Consider the following 18,834-nt stretch of genomic DNA (forward strand, 5'->3'; position numbering starts at 1 on the left):
GTCTATATTGAGTGGCACAGTGACGCGTCCTAAAACCCGGAAGTAAGTTAGCATTTTACCACTTCCGGTTCCTTCTCCAAAAAGCAATGGGATTTCTCCATAGGGTTTAGAAAAATAGCTGGAAATAAGGTCTGTGGTTGAAACACATTTAAGAGACGGATCACGTTTTGTTCTACGACATTAAATCCATCAGCAGTTTTTGAAGAGTTCACGTGTCTGAAAAACGATTGTTGTTACCAAGTGGCTGAATAGGACTACAGAAGTTGTACGTCATTACGCCGAACACGTAAACACTCCGCTAAGTTTGTTTTTCCCCGTGTTCTGCTCAACCCGGTATCACGGCAAGACGTGAACATGTGACGATCTACCATGCTGGGAGACGTGAATATGTCACGGTTCCGTCCCTTCAAACGTGACAGTTACACGGTATTGTTAACATGGCCCAACCAGTGGAGAAATACCCGGAAGTGCCAAGCAAATGGTCTACCGCGCCTATTGGTCGGTTTTTTATTGTCAAAATGAGATGTTTTTAATTTATTTTTTAATCGTCACACTTGATTTCGCCGATTTTCTTGTTGCCCTAGCTGGTCGACACCTCTTTTAGCAGAAACAAAGGCTACATTAATGTATTAAATCGATGTTAATCCATGTGTGTGGATCATAGACTGGTGTGGATGTGGAATTAACGGACGTGACGTTGTGCAATTGCGTTGCCAGGCAACGCAATTTACAAACTCTTCAACTACAACCCTAATTATATTTAAAAACATTTTAGAAGGCCTCACGAAATACTTTAATGTAAATTAAAATGTAAATGTGAAGGGATGTGTGTAATGTGATGATTGACATTATTCACCCACGGATCTATGGGTTGGGGGTATTGTTCCGCACGGACATTTTAGTTAACCGGACTCCTGTTGATGTGAAATCCGAAAAAATAAATAAAAATAAAAGAATACTTTATTCCGAGTTTGCTTGCTTTTCTCTTTGGAGGTCATCACATAACGGCATTGTAATACACGGTTTGGCTGCATTAAATATTACATATCTGCCGTAGTTCTGTATTTATAGAGCCCTGATGAGAAGACTTCTGGACAAACAGGAAGCACTGCCGCCAAAACTGAAAACGTGACGTGGATCATAAATATATCAGCAATTAAACAACATCTTACATTTCTTTTCACACAATACGTCTCCTTGCAGTATCAATACTAATTCGGCTGACTTTTATATTTGATCCAATTGGTAGATAGGCTGTATTTACACCATAACGGTGCACAGCTGATAGAAAGGCACATCGAGTGGTTAAAGCACGTTATTGAATTTTATTATTTTATTATTTTTCACAAAAATTAAACCATCAATAGCAGAAACAGAATTAACTGTCATTAGTAAACCACTCAAAAAAAAGATCATAAGTGGTTTTGTTTTATATATATTTTAAGGATAATAATAGCAATGTAACACTGTCTATGACACTTACTGTATAACACTGATTTGAAAAACATACAGAAAAAAGTAATTCACTGCCCTTAATAAAGTATTTAAATATACATTTCAGGTGTGCTGTTTTGTTTAGATCATTGACATCTGGAGCTCTTTTAATGTCCTTTTTGATTATTATTACACCAGGTCTTGTCAAAACCTTTATTCCATATTCAATAGCATTACTAAACAAAACAGCAATTCTACTCCACTACAATTCAGAGGTTAACCTGGTATTTTTACTCCACTACATTTATTTTAGTTACTTTGCAGATTCTGATTAATGATGTGAAATATAAACAACCCTTGAATCAAGCTTTAGTTACACCTGAGTAAAATTCAGGGCAAGGTGATTGTCAAGTGCCAACAATCAGGAGAGATATTTGATAGTTGCTGCTTGAGAAGACTAAACATTTATCTGCAGATCCCTATAAAGTATATTCATTACTCGTTATTCTCTACTAATAGTTAATTAAAGACTATATATAATGGCTATTTTGCATATCCCTTTCAAGATTTTCTAAGGTTCATTGACATATCATATACACAACTAATTCAATAACGTGCTTTAACCACTAGGCGGTGCACACAAGGTACACACAGCCATAATAACTTTGTATTATTAGTGTAGGACACTTGTGTGTGTATAACATCTGAAGATGTGTAGTTTTATTCATGTTTTCACATAATTATACAGGATATTGCTATATTATTTCACATGTTTTACTTATAATATCTGATTTGTAAAACATCACAGACAGAAAGGTACAGTATATCCGTCATTTAAGCTATTGAAATTCTGAATCCATAGATGTGTCTCCCATCACCCAAATCCCCTGACTATTCTCTCAACGCAGTATTTACATTCTTATATTCAAAGAAAATCAGTAATATCTTTAGAAACTACAAGTCCTTTTATATCAGCTGTGCACCGTTATGGTGTATAACGTATTTTTTTTCGGATTTCACATCAACAGTAAGTCCGGTTAACTAAAATGTCCGTGCGGAACAATACCCCCAACCCATAGATCCGTGGGTGAATAATGTCAATCATCACATTACACACATCCCTTCACATTTACATTTTAATTTACATTAAAGTATTTCGTGAGGCCTTCTAAAATGTTTTTAAATATAATTAGGGTTGTAGTTGAAGAGTTTGTAAATTGAGTTGCCTGGCAACGCAATTGCACAACGTCACGTCCGTTAATTCCACATCCACACCAGTCTATGATCCACACACATGGATTAACATCGATTTAATACATTAATGTAGCCTTTGTTTCTGCTAAAAGAGGTGTCGACCAGCTAGGGCAACAAGAAAATCGGCGAAATCAAGTGTGACGATTAAAAAATAAATTAAAAACATCTCATTTTGACAATAAAAACCGACCAATAGGCGCGGTAGACCATTTGCTTGGCACTTCCGGGTATTTCTCCATTGGTTGGGCCATGTTAACAATACCGTGTAACTGTCACGTTTGAAGGGACGGAACCGTGACATATTCACGTCTCCCAGCATGGTAGATCTTCACATGTTCACGTCTTGCCGTGATACCGGGTTGGTTCTGCTTGAAAGCAAGTACCTCCCTCCTGCAAACTGTTAAAACAAACGCTTCAACTTGTACAATTTAGAATCTGTATTTTTTAATATGGATCTTAAGTTGGCGTGACGTTGAAGCAGCGACCCTGCTGTAGTTCGTTTATAGCATAACGTTAGCATTTTGCTTCTGGCGATTAGAATTACGATTAGAAAATTATAAAAGTAGGGTAGACATGTGGATATTATCCGACTGAACAAAACGTGATCCGTCTCTTCAATGTGTCTCAACCACAGACCTTATTTCCAGCTGTTTTCCAAAATTCTATGGAGAACTTGCATTGCTTTTTTGATGAAGGAACCGGAAGGAGTTTACTTCCGGGTTTTAGGACGCATCACTGTGGCACTCGATTGGGGCTATTTTATATTTTCAAACTAAATTAGTTGTTAAAGACTTTAAAAGAACAATTACATAATGATGTAATTGTGTATGATTTGAGAATTAAGCGAAACATGTATTTTATGGTGCTGAGAATGAGACACAGCTTTTAAAGACTTCTGTGAGTCAAAGGTTTTCATATTCCAGCGGAGGAGAATACTGTCATGATTTATTGTTGGTGGATTATTTATAAACCCCAGAACTAACCAGTTTACAGCAGAGAGATGAGTTTGTGTGGCTGTAAAGTCATTATAGAAGCTATGTAATGTTTAAAATTGAAAATGACTTGTGATAAGATGAGAGCAGGAACACATCGACGGGTTTTACTAACTCATTTTAGATCGGATTTTTTCTGAAGATGTAACAGGCCGAGCTCCAGCAATTTCTGTTTACTTTCTTTCCTCTATGTTCTTTTCTCGTACCACTTTCACTTGCCACTATAATCATTAAGTCATTTGATAAGCTTAAGGTAAAATACAATAGATGCACACATTTGAAAGATATTCCATTTGTTATAGCTTCCTTAAATTAAGACATATGGGAATCTTTTTCAATCCCAAAACTTGTCATGTTGCCACCAAATCATAACATGTGCTAAAGGACGTTACAGTAAATGTGTTACAGATTAGCAGATGTGGTTGTTGACCTCGATGTAAGTGCTTTTTTCTGTTCTCATAACCTGTCCTTCTCTCAGGTTTCACTTCTGTCCACCTTCTGTTCTCGTCTCACTTTCAATCGCGGAGATCATTCTTGAGAGATTTGTTAAGCATAAGGTCAAATATGACCAACACACACATGTGAAAAACATATTAATTAGTATAACTTCATGTACATCACAAGATTTGGTCCAAACCACAAATGTGCTATAGCACCTGGAAACCTGACCGCATGTTTTAGGACAGGTTTCCTGGGGTTTTTACTGAGAAGCTGCGGCAGATGTCGACTTCATGTAAGTTACGTTTTTCTGTTCTTACAACCTGTCCTTCTCTCACTTCTTTCGTTTCAGCACACGGTAAAATAAAATATCACAGATACACACACTGAGAAGCTGCTGCAGATGTTGACCTAACGTCGGCTTCACGTGTGTTTCTATAACCTGTCATCCTCCCTTATCGTGTTCTCTGCACCTGCTGTCCCACTCTCACTCTGAGATCAATCAGGTTCATCTGTGCCCTCATCGTGTCTCTGCATCAGAACATTGTGTTGCTGCTTTTTTATATCCGCTGTTGCCTCTTTAGTTTCCATCTGATTGAGAACCCATCAGAGAGGCTTTAAGCTGCTGACCCTGCGGACCTCCATGTACCGTACCAACGTATCTGACATACGATACGCTCGCTCAGCATTAATCCGGAGGAGACGCCACGCCAGCTGCTGTCCAGGGAAACCTCGGACTCTAACGATAGAAATAAAGGATGATATGACCCCTCTTTAATCTATGGGGTCACGTATGGAGGGGTCACGTATGGAGGGGTCACGTATGGAGAGTCCAAACATTTACACTTTTGAGAAAAATACATGTACACAGTTTGAAACTCACTGCAGGGTTATTCTCCGAGGCCTACTCTGGGTCTCAGTGTTCAATAACTCCTGACCTGCAAATCCTACACACACACAGCTGGATCACACACACACACACACACACACACACACACACAGCTGGATCACACACACAGCTGGATCACACACACAGCTGGATCACACACACACACACACACACACACACACACACACACACACACAGCTGGATCACTCACACAGCTGGATCACACACACACACACACAGCTGGATCACACACACACACACACAGCTGGATCACACACACACACAGCTGGATCACACACACACACAGCTGGATCACACACACACACAGCTGGATCACACACACACACACACACACACAGGTAAATGAAGATGGTACAGAATCCTAATTAAGCAAAAGGTCAAATAAAATGCAGGCTGGTGACATAAAGATATTTGTAATTTCTCAAAGCGTTTGGGAGCATGGGACTACTTTTCTTCCCCCTGTTTTACATGAAAAACTCTCTGCACACTAAATGAGCACATTTTGACATTTTTAAAGCAATAGAAAGTAAAATATCAAAGCGATGTACTCATATTTAGTCATAAGGAAGCCTGTGTATCACATTTATACTTAACAAAGTAGGTGGGTCAAATAAGACTTTTTAAGACTTTATAAAAATACTACCTAGAATAGAATAATAATATCTATAAAAAAATCTATTTTAGAAACTGTACATTGTAAATGGACTGTACTTATATAGCTCTTTATCCAGTCTTTAAGACCCCTCAAACATGTCTCATGTCATGTCTTATGCACCTAAAAGGTACAATATGTAACATTTATGCAATCACATTTCTTTAAAAAAGGTTCAACTTATGTTTGAGTTTTGTGCTAACATAATATTACATACAAATTGAGTTTAAAAGTGTATTCTTCACGTGAAAAAACAATCGCCCCTATATTGTTTCATTAAGTGGCTGTTCAATCATATTTCATGACTGTCATCAGCCTTCATATTGTTATCATGAGCCATTATGTTATAAAAACGTTATGGTTAGCCTGTCAAATCCACTTTCTAAATATTGTGTCATGGGAACACATTTCCTCCTCACTAAATATTGACTTCCTGAGAACTGTAACGCTGTCATCAGACGGGATGTTTTATTGTTGATGTGGCAGGATGGAGGTTTTACTTTCAGAACACGGCATTAATATCACCATCTGTCCTGCGGGGATTTACTGCGGTCTGCAGATCAGGATTTCAGAGTCTGTTTTCAATAAACATATTCCAACATTTTCAAACAACGCACCACGAGCTGAAATGCACCCTTAATGCAGCCTCAACAGTTTCATGTAATCACAGCCGTGTTTCCAGAAACATCGTCTCCAGTTTCAAAGTGCTGCAGGAAGCAAAGCAGCGACTAATCATCTGTAATACAGGAAACAGATTACAGGCTGATCTATACCCGCAACATTTCTACATATGTTTAAGGCTGTCAACACTGTCAGGGGAAAAAACTTGTAACTCCAGATATGAGGCGAGGCTGACTGAGGACAGAAAGCCTGGGATAAGGAAACAGATTTTCAGAGATTTTCTCATTTTGAAAGGTCATTTGAGAGATTTAAGAGCTGAACAATGGGTTAAACTTAAGCTGATAATTGCTGAATATGAAACCAAATCAATATCAGATTTTTTTTTAAAGATTACTGAATTTAACAGGGATTATTTGAGAGATTTGTGTTTTGAATGAAGCCAAAATAAACGTTGAATTTATGCTGATATGATTTGCAGTTGCTGACTTATAGTACTTCTTTGTGATCGTGTGTGAAGTTAAGCTGCAGCTCCTAGTTGACTTATTCACAACGTCAACATAAAAGAAAACACCAACTTTTTTGATAATCGATTACTTTGTTAAGAAAGTATTAAAGTGAATATCTTTGGGTTTTGGACAAATACAAATATATCAAAAACATCACCCTGGACTTTGAGAAGAAGCAGATAGATGTTTCTGCCCGGTAACAGATGACAATCACTGATAATCAGACATCTGGAAACCATGACAATCAGAGAGCAGGAAGAGCTCAATCAATGAGACGGGACACACTCACGTTATTACTACTGTACATGTATTAATATGCATGAGGAGCACACACACACACACACACACAGGTATAGGTTTGCAACAACACACACACAGACACAGTATGGAAACAGTGAGGTCATTTTGTGCCTGACCTCAAATACTTCAGTCCTGATGGTTAATAATCATAACGAAGCAGTAGGAGATCGCAGTAGGAGATCACACACACACACACACACACACACACACACACACACACACACACACACACACACACACACACACACACACACACACACACACACACACACACACACACACACACACACACACACACACACACACACACACACACACACACACACACACACACACACACACACACACACAACACTTAAAGACAGTAAAAACATCAGATACATGACGGCACATCTATCTGAAACCTGCAGCTGTCAGGGAGCATCGGAGTCAAAATACCGGAGAAAACAGGATGCAATCACGACAAACGGTAATTATTTCGCCCAAACTGAGGTACTAAGCATGTCAAATCACCAGCATGACCCTGATCTGCTGCCTAAACGAGATCAAACTTTATTGATCTTAGAGAAAATGAGGTCTGAGGGTTAAACAGGGAAACTGACCAAAACTACAATGTATAAATACTCTGTCCTTAATTCAAAATATTACGTAAAAGTATGAATAAGTAATCAAGAACCAAATATGAAGTAGGAAATGTAAAAAGTATTTTAAAACGTATATTACCAATGGTAAAAGTGCTCATCACACAATATTGCAATAGGATGTTTATTATATTATCCAATTATAATATTGATGCATCAATGTGTTCATCAATTGGTTTATGTATTGCAGCTGGTAAAAGACGAGCGTATTGGTGATCCCTTAAAGGGGCCCTATTCTGCTGATGTTCAGGTTCACATCAGTATGTAGTGTCTCTACTTTAAAGAGTCCTCTCCTGCTGATGTTCAGGTTCACATCAGTATGTAGTGTCTCTACTTTAAAGAGTCCTCTCCTGCTGATGTTCAGGTTCACATCAGTATGTAGTGTCTCTACTTTAAAGAGTCCTCTCCTGCTGATGTTCAGGTGTATATCAGTATGTAGTGTCTCTACTTTAAAGAGTCCTCTCCTGCTGATGTTCAGGTGTATATCAGTATGTAGTGTCTCTACTTTAAAGAGTCCTCTCCTACTGATGCTCAGGTGTATATCAGTATGTAGTGTCTCTACTTTAAAGAGTCCTCTCCTGCTGATGTTCAGGTGTATATCAGTATGTAGTGTCTCTACTTTAAAGAGTCCTCTCCTGCTGATGTTCAGGTGTATATCAGTATGTAGTGTCTCTACTTTAAAGAGTCCTCTCCTGCTGATGTTCAGGTTCATATCAGTATGTAGTGTCTCTACTTTAAAGAGTCCTCTCCTGCTGATGTTTAGGTGTATATCAGTATGTAGTGTCTCTACTTTAAAGAGTCCTCTCCTGCTGATGTTCAGGTGTATATCATTATGTAGTGTCTCTACTTTAAAGAGTCCTCTCCTGATGATGTTCAGGGGTATATCAGTATGTAGTGTCTCTACTTTAAAGAGTCCTCTCCTGCTGATGTTCAGGTGTATATCAGTATGTAGTTTCTCTACTTTAAAGAGTCCTCTCTTGCTGATGTTCAGGTGTATATCAGTGTGTAGTGTCTCTACTTTAAAGAGTTATCTCCTGCTGATGTTCAGGTGTATATCAGTATGTAGTTTCTCTACTTTAAAGAGTCCTCTTCTGCTGATGTTCAGGTGTATATCAGTATGCAGTGTCTCTACTTTAAAGAGTCCTCTCCTGTTGATGTTCAGGTGTATATCAGTATGTAGTGCCTCTACTTTAAAGAGTCCTCTCCTGCTGATGTTCAGGTGTATATCAGTATGTAGTTTCTCTACTTTAAAGAGTCCTCTCTTGCTGATGTTCAGGTGTATATCAGTATGTAGTGTCTCTACTTTAAAGAGTTATCTCCTGCTGATGTTCAGGTGTATATCAGTATGTAGTGTCTCTACTTTAAAGAGTCCTCTTCTGCTGATGTTCAGGTGTATATCAGTATGCAGTGTCTCTACTTTAAAGAGTCCTCTCCTGTTGATGTTCAGGTGTATATCAGTATGTAGTGTCTCTACTTTAAAGAGTCCTCTCCTGTTGATGTTCAGGTGTATATCAGTATGTAGTGTCTCTACTTTAAAGAGTCCTCTCCTGCTGATGTTCAGGTGTATATCAGTATGTAGTGTCTCTACTTTAAAGAGTCCTCTCCTGATGTTCAGGTGTATATCAGTATGTTGTGTCTCTACTTTAAAGAGTCCTCTCCTGCTGATGTTCAGGTGTATATCAGTATGTAGTTTCTCTACTTTAAAGAGTCCTCTCCTGCTGATGTTCAGGTGTATATCAGTATGTAGTGTCTCTACTTTAAAGAGTCCTCTCCTGCTGATGTTCAGGTGTATATCAGTATGTAGTGTCTCTACTTTAAAGAGTCCTCTCCTGCTGATGTTCAGGTGTATATCAGTATGTAGTGTCTCTACTTTAAAGAGTCCTCTCCTGCTGATGTTCAGGTTCATATCAGTATGTAGTGTCTCTACTTTAAAGAGTCCTCTCCTGCTGATGTTCAGGTGTATATCAGTATGTAGTGTCTCTACTTTAAAGAGTCCTCTCCTGCTGATGTTCAGGTGTATATCAGTATGTAGTGTCTCTACTTTAAAGAGTCCTCTCCTGCTGATGTTCAGGTGTATATCAGTATGTAGTGTCTCTACTTTAAAGAGTCCTCTCCTGCTGATGTTCAGGTGTATATCAGTATGTAGTGTCTCTACTTTAAAGAGTCCTCTCCTGCTGATGTTCAGGTGTATATCAGTATGTAGTGTCTCTACTTTAAAGAGTCCTCTCCTGCTGATGTTCAGGTGTATATCAGTATGTAGTGTCTCTCCTGGGACATGTCTCCATGCTTCAAAAAGCTCTTTATTTTTCTCATACTGCCTGTGCTGCAGCACCTCTTTTCACCCTCTGTCTGAAACCAGAGCCCAGTCTGCTCTGATTGGTTAGCTGGCCGGCTCTGTTGTGATTGGTCAACCTCTTAGAGATGTCCCGCCCCCTTAGCCTATCACGTACAATGTGTTGGAGCGCTAGCCAATAGAAGCGGGAGTGTTACATAGTGATGTCACTACAGGAAGGGAAAACCCCCAAAGCCTAATAGGGCCCTCCTTTAAATACTGTGCGCTAGTTTAATCCAAAATAATATATTAAAAAAAACGTGGATTTAGATCATTTTATATATGTAACGTAGCAAAAATGGAAATACTTAAAAGTACAATTACCTCAAAATACTAAGCACAGTACCCTGAGTAAATCAACTGCATGCATAATGATTAACTAACTTTAGAAAAATATAACCCTAATGTTGTAGGAAAAAGGGCTGTAATGGAACACTATGGACAAGGACAAGTGTCACACACACACACACACACACACACACACGTTCTTAACCTCGGGCCCAAGAGACGGAGACAACACACAACATATGATTGCTCATTTGTGTACACACACACACACACACACACACACACACACACACACACGCTCGTTGCCAGAGTTTCCAGTCCGACCAGCCGTTAATGACCAGTGAAGCGCTGGACACCAACGGGCTGTTAATCAAATCAGAACTGACTCAAACAATAGACGACGCTCCTACACACACACACACACACACACACACACACACACACACACACACACACACACACACACACACACACACACACACACACACACACACACACACACCACACACACACACACACACACACACACACACACACACACACACACACACACACACACACACACACACACACACACACACACACACACCCCCTACACAGTCACGCACTCACACACACAGTTCCACTACAGTCTAATGGAACAAGATGGCCGCCGCTGTAGCATCAACAGAGAGGTCATCGGGTCTGTGGAAACAGTTGGGTTACAAAAATGAAAAGAACACAAAGAAAGGGAGGCTGTCGGGGTGAGAGAGGGGGGTGAGGAATAAAATACACACACACACACACACACACACACACACACACACACACACACACACACACACACACACACACACACACACACACACACACACACACACACACACACACACACACACACACACACACACACACACACACACACACACACACACACACACACACACACACACACAAACTCCTAGGGGGTGTTTTTTAATGCAGGTGTTCGCTGTGTGGCCTGCAGACGAAGCGAAGGTCCGAATGAAGCTGCTTCCAGTTTCCAAAAGTCTTATGTTTTTTTTACCTGCACATATAGAAACAACTGTTCAAGGACACAAAATGGCCGCTGTGGTTGACGGTGCATTTTGCCAAGGTCACGCTGCGGGAGGTAGGTGACACCGAGCCGCCTGTTTGCGTTGTGTTTTCTTTTGAAAATGAAGTTCTTTGTGACTGTGTGTGAAACTGCGTTTTAACTGAGGTGTGTTCAGGGTCACCCTCTCTCTGTTTTCGGGGATTAGCTCTGTGCGTTCCTCTCAGAAGCAATTACATCAGCGTCACTCCTTCAAGACAGACCAGAATCTGAAACAGGCGTAAAAAAACAACTCAGCTGTGTCTCAGCAGTAACAGAAGAGCAAAGGTCTACCTGAATATGTCACCAGTAACTGTAAGTAACTGCAACTTATTTCATTTCTTATTTGCTGTTCAGCGATTATTCAAAAAAAGGAGAATTATCGCAATTTATTGGCTGAATTTTGTCTTATTTTAATACAAATATAGTCTCAGCAGCTGTTATATTGTGAGCTTAACATATTGTGTTTGTTAAAATCACACTGTGGCTGAATTACTGTTGAAAAATAAATAAATAAAAGCAGTGTGCAGCGTTAGAGTAAACCGATTAATTATTATTATTATGATGTAACGTGAACATATCAGTCTAATTATATTTCACACACACATAATAACTGACTGTTTACAGCAACACACACAGATCACTGCGGCACTTTCAATCTCTGTTTTGACGGTTTAGTGACGATCATTTTTAATTTAAGACAAGATATTTAAAATAGGATACACAACTTAAATTTAAAGTGACATGATTTAGAAATGTTGAATAACAGTGAAAAGGAAAATCTAAATTTGGAGAGAGTTGCAAAATATGACAACAAAAATGTCGTCTTATGCTAACGTTTTATTTACTTTTTTTGTGTCTATATTTTACATCTGAGAGGAAATTATCTTTTCTAACTCATGTTAATTAATTGTAAATATGCAATATAAGGAAAAAATTATATCGCATTTCCCAACGGTAAAAGAAATAAAAATATATAGTAAAATGTCATGCATAATAATATATAAAAAACAAACCATAAAAACATTTACCCTTGTTTTCGTTAATGACAACATGAAAAATATTTATTTGTACGTCGTAAAGATTATTTTACTAAACGTTTGCATTTTTTAAATTTCAACCTACGATAAACAAATATTTCATGCTAACATCGCTGTAGGGTAAATTGTTGTTTTTAATGTTCTAAATATCTACAAGGGGTGCAAACTAATTTTAAATAACACAATGAAGCTTCCTATTTACATTACATTACATTACATGTTACTGGTTAGACGCTTTTATCCAAAGCGACTTACATACTCAATACTGTGGGCAATCCCCACAGGAGCAATTTGGGGTGAAGTGTCTCAGGGACACAACGACATGCTGACTGCAGTGGGGTTTGAACCTGTGCTCCCCTGATCCGAACATCAACGCACTAGTCCACTGCGCCACAGCCGTAAATAGCAATATTTAAAATATACTTACATTTCTGATAATCCTTTCCATCAATCATTATTGCATTTTTTTTTAAATAACATTGTATTAATGCGACGGCAGTTTTAAATTTCGTCGGTATGTCTTTATGTACTATTGAGAAAGAGAAGACAATTGAAACACAGCATACATAGTTTGTTCATACAAAGCATGTACGCAAAATACATCAATAATATTTTTTACAAGGCCTACTTAGTAAAACAAATTGAAAATCTGCAGCTTGCTGGCTTTTTTAGCCGTGGCACAAAACAAAAAAATTCTAATTGAATTGAACTAAAACTTACATAATTGTATAACTGCATTTTAAAATGACATATTTTAAAATGCAGTTTTTCTTTGATTCCTGCAGTATTACAAGCGATTTGAAAGATACCAGATACAGCGATGTAGCACTGCAGAGCATCAGAGGAAACTAAACATCGCTGAATAAATACTACAAACATATCTCTTCGCTGAACGAAATTCAATGTCAGGAAAGATGGCAACAACTAAAAAGCCCATCTTTACAGAATTCTGCTGTAAACTATTATAAATAACAAACGTAATCTGTGTGTAATCACCAACAGACGTTTAGAGTCGGTGACTGACTCTCAAATAGCACTGCAGGTAGGACGGGTGGCCATTTCGCTTAAATGTAAACATCATAATTCAAATGATTTAGGGTAGTAAATGTTAGCTCGTGAAGGAAAAACCTTACAGCGTTAAACCAACACATTTGTGAGTATTTTCATTGAAGTGGCTTTACAGCAAATAAAGTGGTTCCTTTTTCTCATTTCTATTCACTTTTACGAAACCAAAATGCTAGTGACTTAAAGAAATAAAGAAATCACGATTATCAACCAATCTTAAAACCAACAGCTGTCATTAAATGTGTCTCATAACAAATAGAGGTATTTTGATGATGCTCAATCTAGGAAAATGTTTTGGTTAGAGTGGAAAATGGTGTGTGTGTGTGTGTGTGTGTGTGTGTGTGTGTGTGTGTGTGTGTGTGTGTGTGTGTGTGTGTGTGTGTGTGTGTGTGTGTGTGTGTGTGTGTGTGTTTACTTCCTGTGTAGACGACCTGTCAATCAAACTCAGTGGGGGGGGACACTGTGACATCATCATGTTTTTGATGAATCTGTTTTAATAGTTTTAATAAAGTGATAAACTGTGCACCACTGCTTCTATTTTATTTTTCTATTTAAATTATGATGTTTGTTTTGTTGACTTGTTTTCCCTTTAAGGCCGTGTTGATGTTGAAATAACCTTTTAAGTGCAGTTTAATTTTGAGGTAGTTAACTAGATATAACTCAAATACACACACACACCGTGCATGAGTGTGTGTAGCAGTCCTCATGTCGCCCCCTGCATGTACAACAGAGAATTAACCTGTTCATCTCAGGTTTGAAGTTTGGGACCCAGAAGGAAGTGTTTTAATGTGTTTTACAGGGAAACTGTGCAGCCACTGTCTTCTGTGGTTCAGTTTCAAGCTGGGAGACTCAAAGGAGTAGACATTATTTTATTCTGATCACTGTTTAAATACGCAGAAATGTTCGTTTCATCGGATTTTTCCTCCATTCTTTGGTTTGGTACTTTTTCAGGTTAGTGTACTTAAAGGAATATGATGAATAGTGGGGGACTATTGAAGACTAAGTGTTTTAAATACTGCATTTTATGGTACAAGTCCTGTGTTTGTGAAGTACAGGGTATATGCAGGAATCCTGAAGTCAAATGTAATCCCTTTTAAGACCTTTTTTAAGACCCTTTCCATACATTTTAAGACCTCATCGCCACTTTGAGTTTTAACCGGTTACATTGGCGACACACTTTACCTCACATTTACTATATACAGTATTGATTGTCCTTCCTCCTTATCTTCCAACCATTTGGACGCAAACTTGCATTTCCCCATAACGATGTTGTTTAACAACCGGCGTAAACGGACCTTCGCGCGCTATCAAGCAGTGAGCGTGCGATGTCCTGTTCAGATGACGTCAAATCCAACGGGAAGCCATAAATAAACTACACAGAATCACACTACACACCTACGCAATGATTACATTCAGGCAGACTGTAGAATACAACCTCTTTGGACAATTTATATACTTATTGGAAACAAGCTACAAAATGTAATACCTTGGAAAATGCCCTTTAATACTTTTTAATAGCCTTCATTTTCGCTGAATTGATTTATCAACTTGTAATACTTTTTAAGACCCCGCGGACACCCTGCAAGTAGTGAGCATACAACTGGATAAAAGAGATTTGGATTATTAACTGAACGAGCTGTGTGACAGTTTATAAAGTGTATATATATATATTGCTGTTGGATGTGTGGAGGATTGAGAGAAAAACGATGTCTTCTTCAAGAATACAGGTTAACACCAGGTGAGTAATTACTATACAAATACACATTGGGGGGGAAGGTATTCCACTATTCGGAGGAAAAATATATAATTGTATACTCCCTATAAAAAATATAGATTATTATTTACAATTGAAATATGGTTAATTTCTCCTGTACCGTCCTTGATTCATATTTCATGTAACAGAGTAGTTCATCTTTTAAATATACATCTTTGTATTGCTACCTTTACTCTAGTGATGGGGTGTCAAACTCAAACACACAGTGGGCCAAAATTAAAAAATGGGTACTAGTTGAGGGCCGGACTGGTTCAATGTTTATTGCAGAACTTATTGAAATGAAGTTATTGCACATATTAAACCTGGAACTACCAAAGCTTAAATTATTGCCTATAAAAACAACATTAAACATTAAATAATCAGTTGCATTCATTTCTTATGGCTCTATCTGCTGCTTTTCCCGAGTCATTTCTTATGATTACATTTCTCCACAGACCAACAACAGCTTCAAAAACATTTCCCTCAAAGAAAAACCAAACATGCCCTGTTGTCGTGAGAGAAAAAGTGCAGAAGGAAACATCCATGTAAACTCAGTGTGCTGCTCTGTGATGCTAGTTCAAGCCAGATACTTGGCATCTCATCTTGGGTGCAAGTTCATCAATGTTTGGGGTCAGGCTCTGAGCGGAGGAGACCCTCAGGATGGAGTGAAGGTGTGCGTGCAATATACCGGCGGGCCAGATCTAATAGTAATTAGAAATTATCCTGCGGGCCGAAATTAAATCCACCAAGGGCCTGATTTGGCCCCCGGGCCTTGAGTTTGACACATGTGCTCTAGAGTTATTCAGGTCGTTTACTAAAATAAAAGCATTAATACAACAATGTTAAAATACTCACTTAGAAGTAAAAGTCCTACACAAAAAGATTATGAACCAATGTACCTGAAGTATCAAAAGTAGGAGTATTCAAAAGCAACAAAAGTTATGAATTATATTGTATATTTATGAGGATATTGTGAGCACAAGAGGAATTCCACGAACAGGAATTTGTGCACTTATGAGCTGAACTGATGAGTAAAGTTTAAACAGCATTTAACTGATCAACCTTTGACTGACTGATTTTTGTATTGGGACAAGTTAATCATCCTTTTTAATGCATGTTTGATTGCTTCAAGTCTAAAGCCATGATATTATGTAATGTATGTCAAATCAAAGTAACTGTAGCTCTAAAAAGTAATATATTTTCCTCTATAATATACTGTAGGAGAAGTAACATTAGTACCTCTGAATTGTACTTATTAACACTGTGCAGTGCTGACCTGCTGATACTGCACTGTCTGAATATGAAAATCAAATAAAGAAATACACAAACAGATGAGCGAAATCATCTCCAGCAGGAAACAGCAAAGGATTGTGGGAAATGACGGGCCTTTAGGCTGTCATTTGTGTCTGCAGGGTGTTTAATGTGCAGGTTAATCCTGACTTTACAGATGTAATCCAGGAACACAAACATCCTCCAATACAGCGAGGTCAGCAGGTGTGTGTGTGTGTGTGTGTGTGTGTGTGTGTGTGTGTGTGTGTGTGTGTGTGTGTGTGTGTGTGTGTGTGTGTGTGTGTGTGTGTGTGTGTTTGTCTTGTTATCTGTTCACCTCTTGGTTTAAGGCTAAAATAATAAAAGAAGACAAAAATATGCTCGATGAGTTTCTGTAATCTCGTTACAACTGTAGAATGTTTTTTGACCTCGAGTTGGATTTTCACTGTTTCTGTGATCTGTTGTGGCTTTGGGGGCTTTAAAAAAATATATGTATTGGTTGTGTTATTAACTGTGATATAATCCCGTCAACACTGAGAGATACTTTGAGTCAAATCAACACGTATGCAACAACGATGAGAGCTCTAACACACAGCGGGCAGAACGCTAGGGTCGGCACTTTTTGCACAAAACACGCAGAACAACTTCTGAACTCTACTGCCCTCTGATGGAGCCCACGCTGAAGCTTACACACACACACACACACACACACACACACACACACACACACACACACACACACACACACACACACACACACACACACACACACACACACACACACACACACACACACACACACACACACACACACACACACACACACACACACACACACACACACACACACACACACACACACACACACACACACAATTTATATTGAGCTCTAACGGTCACAACGATGACAGATTATCAAACAATCAACTCACAAACAACTGGTAAATAAACTATACCCAAACAAGTAAAATCAGTACATAAGTCAGTCTAAGAAACAATTATTACATTATTATATTTAAAGTGAAAAACAACGCCTCAAAAACTAACAGAAATGCTGGCTTTAGCTTCTAAAATGCAGCTTTTTCACGGTGTCATTTGAACTGAATATTTCTGGGTTTGTGACTTCTAGTTTGAGAAATATTTGATTAGGTTTGGCAACATGTAACAGCCATGTTGTGCCTTGTTTTTATTACATTTTATAGACTGAACAAATTGTCGATTGTTGGAGAAGATCTGGTTATTCGGATATTAATTGATAAGTGAAATTATTGGTAGTTGCATGAAAGCAAATTTGATTCAACCATGAAGCTAACTCACCACAGACTGACTGCTGTGTCTGTTTACATGTTGATACTGTACAAAACTTGAGTATTTTTCAAGGTTGTTATTGGACTAGATGTGTGACTCACTCCGCCTCTGTTCGTAAATTGTTGCATGCTTTGTGTCCACATGTCTTTTTCTCGCTGCTTTAAGATGTATTACTGCAAACTTTCCACCACAAATCCATTTCCTAATGTTTGTCTGTCAGCGTGAACTTATTATAGTACAACTATTTCAGGAACCATGCAAATCACACACTCACGCATGGCTGATGGACACACACACGTATACACAAGTACACACACACACACACACTACTACAAACTCCAGTCTTAAACACCTCACTGGTGGGTCGCCCAAAACAATCACACAACACAACTCTTTTCTACATGACAAGTAGGCTACCACTTAAGAGTTCTGTTGCAATGCATTGTGGGACAATAGTGTACATCAACAGCACACCCACAAATCAATATGTTTCTTAGTTGGCACACTGAGTGGAGCCTGCTTGGGGTTATTGTGGAGTGTGAACATGCATGTGTCTTACCTCAGCGTTAAATCTGCCTCCTCATCCTGTGGTCGTGATGTGTATTTCACTTCCAGTCTGGCAGCCAATCAGAGAGCAGCTCCCGGTGAGTTCTATGGCTTGGTTCGTCTCAGGATTCGATGATTCGAGCCACATTTCCTCGTCCATGCTGCTGCTGCTGCTCCACCTTCCAGACTGAAGACACACAGCGAGGAAGTCCAAACACAGACACCAGGGTGACAGACAGACAGACACACACACACACACACACACACACCCACCCACACACACACACACACACACAAAGAGGCCCATGTCTCAGCGTGGAGAGGAATGTCTTAATGACTGTCAGCCAGATTTCTGCACAGTTCTATAAAGCAGAGAAACTCTTGATATGTTTGCT

The 18,834-nt window shown here is 38.7% G+C and overlaps 1 long non-coding RNA gene across 1 annotated transcript in view; it reads right to left on the bottom strand.

Moving 5' to 3' along the window:
• The window catches only part of LOC117487194, a 56,813-nt gene extending 38,228 nt beyond the window's left edge, over positions 1-18,585 (bottom strand). The window contains exon 1 of the long non-coding RNA XR_004556360.1: positions 18,453-18,585. This is a non-coding gene — a long non-coding RNA (uncharacterized LOC117487194). The remainder of the gene's footprint in view (positions 1-18,452) is intronic.
• Positions 18,586-18,834: the final 249 nt, after the last annotated feature.

Source organism: Trematomus bernacchii, unplaced genomic scaffold, assembly GCF_902827165.1.
Source record: "Trematomus bernacchii unplaced genomic scaffold, fTreBer1.1, whole genome shotgun sequence".
Taxonomy (NCBI): domain Eukaryota; kingdom Metazoa; phylum Chordata; class Actinopteri; order Perciformes; family Nototheniidae; genus Trematomus; species Trematomus bernacchii.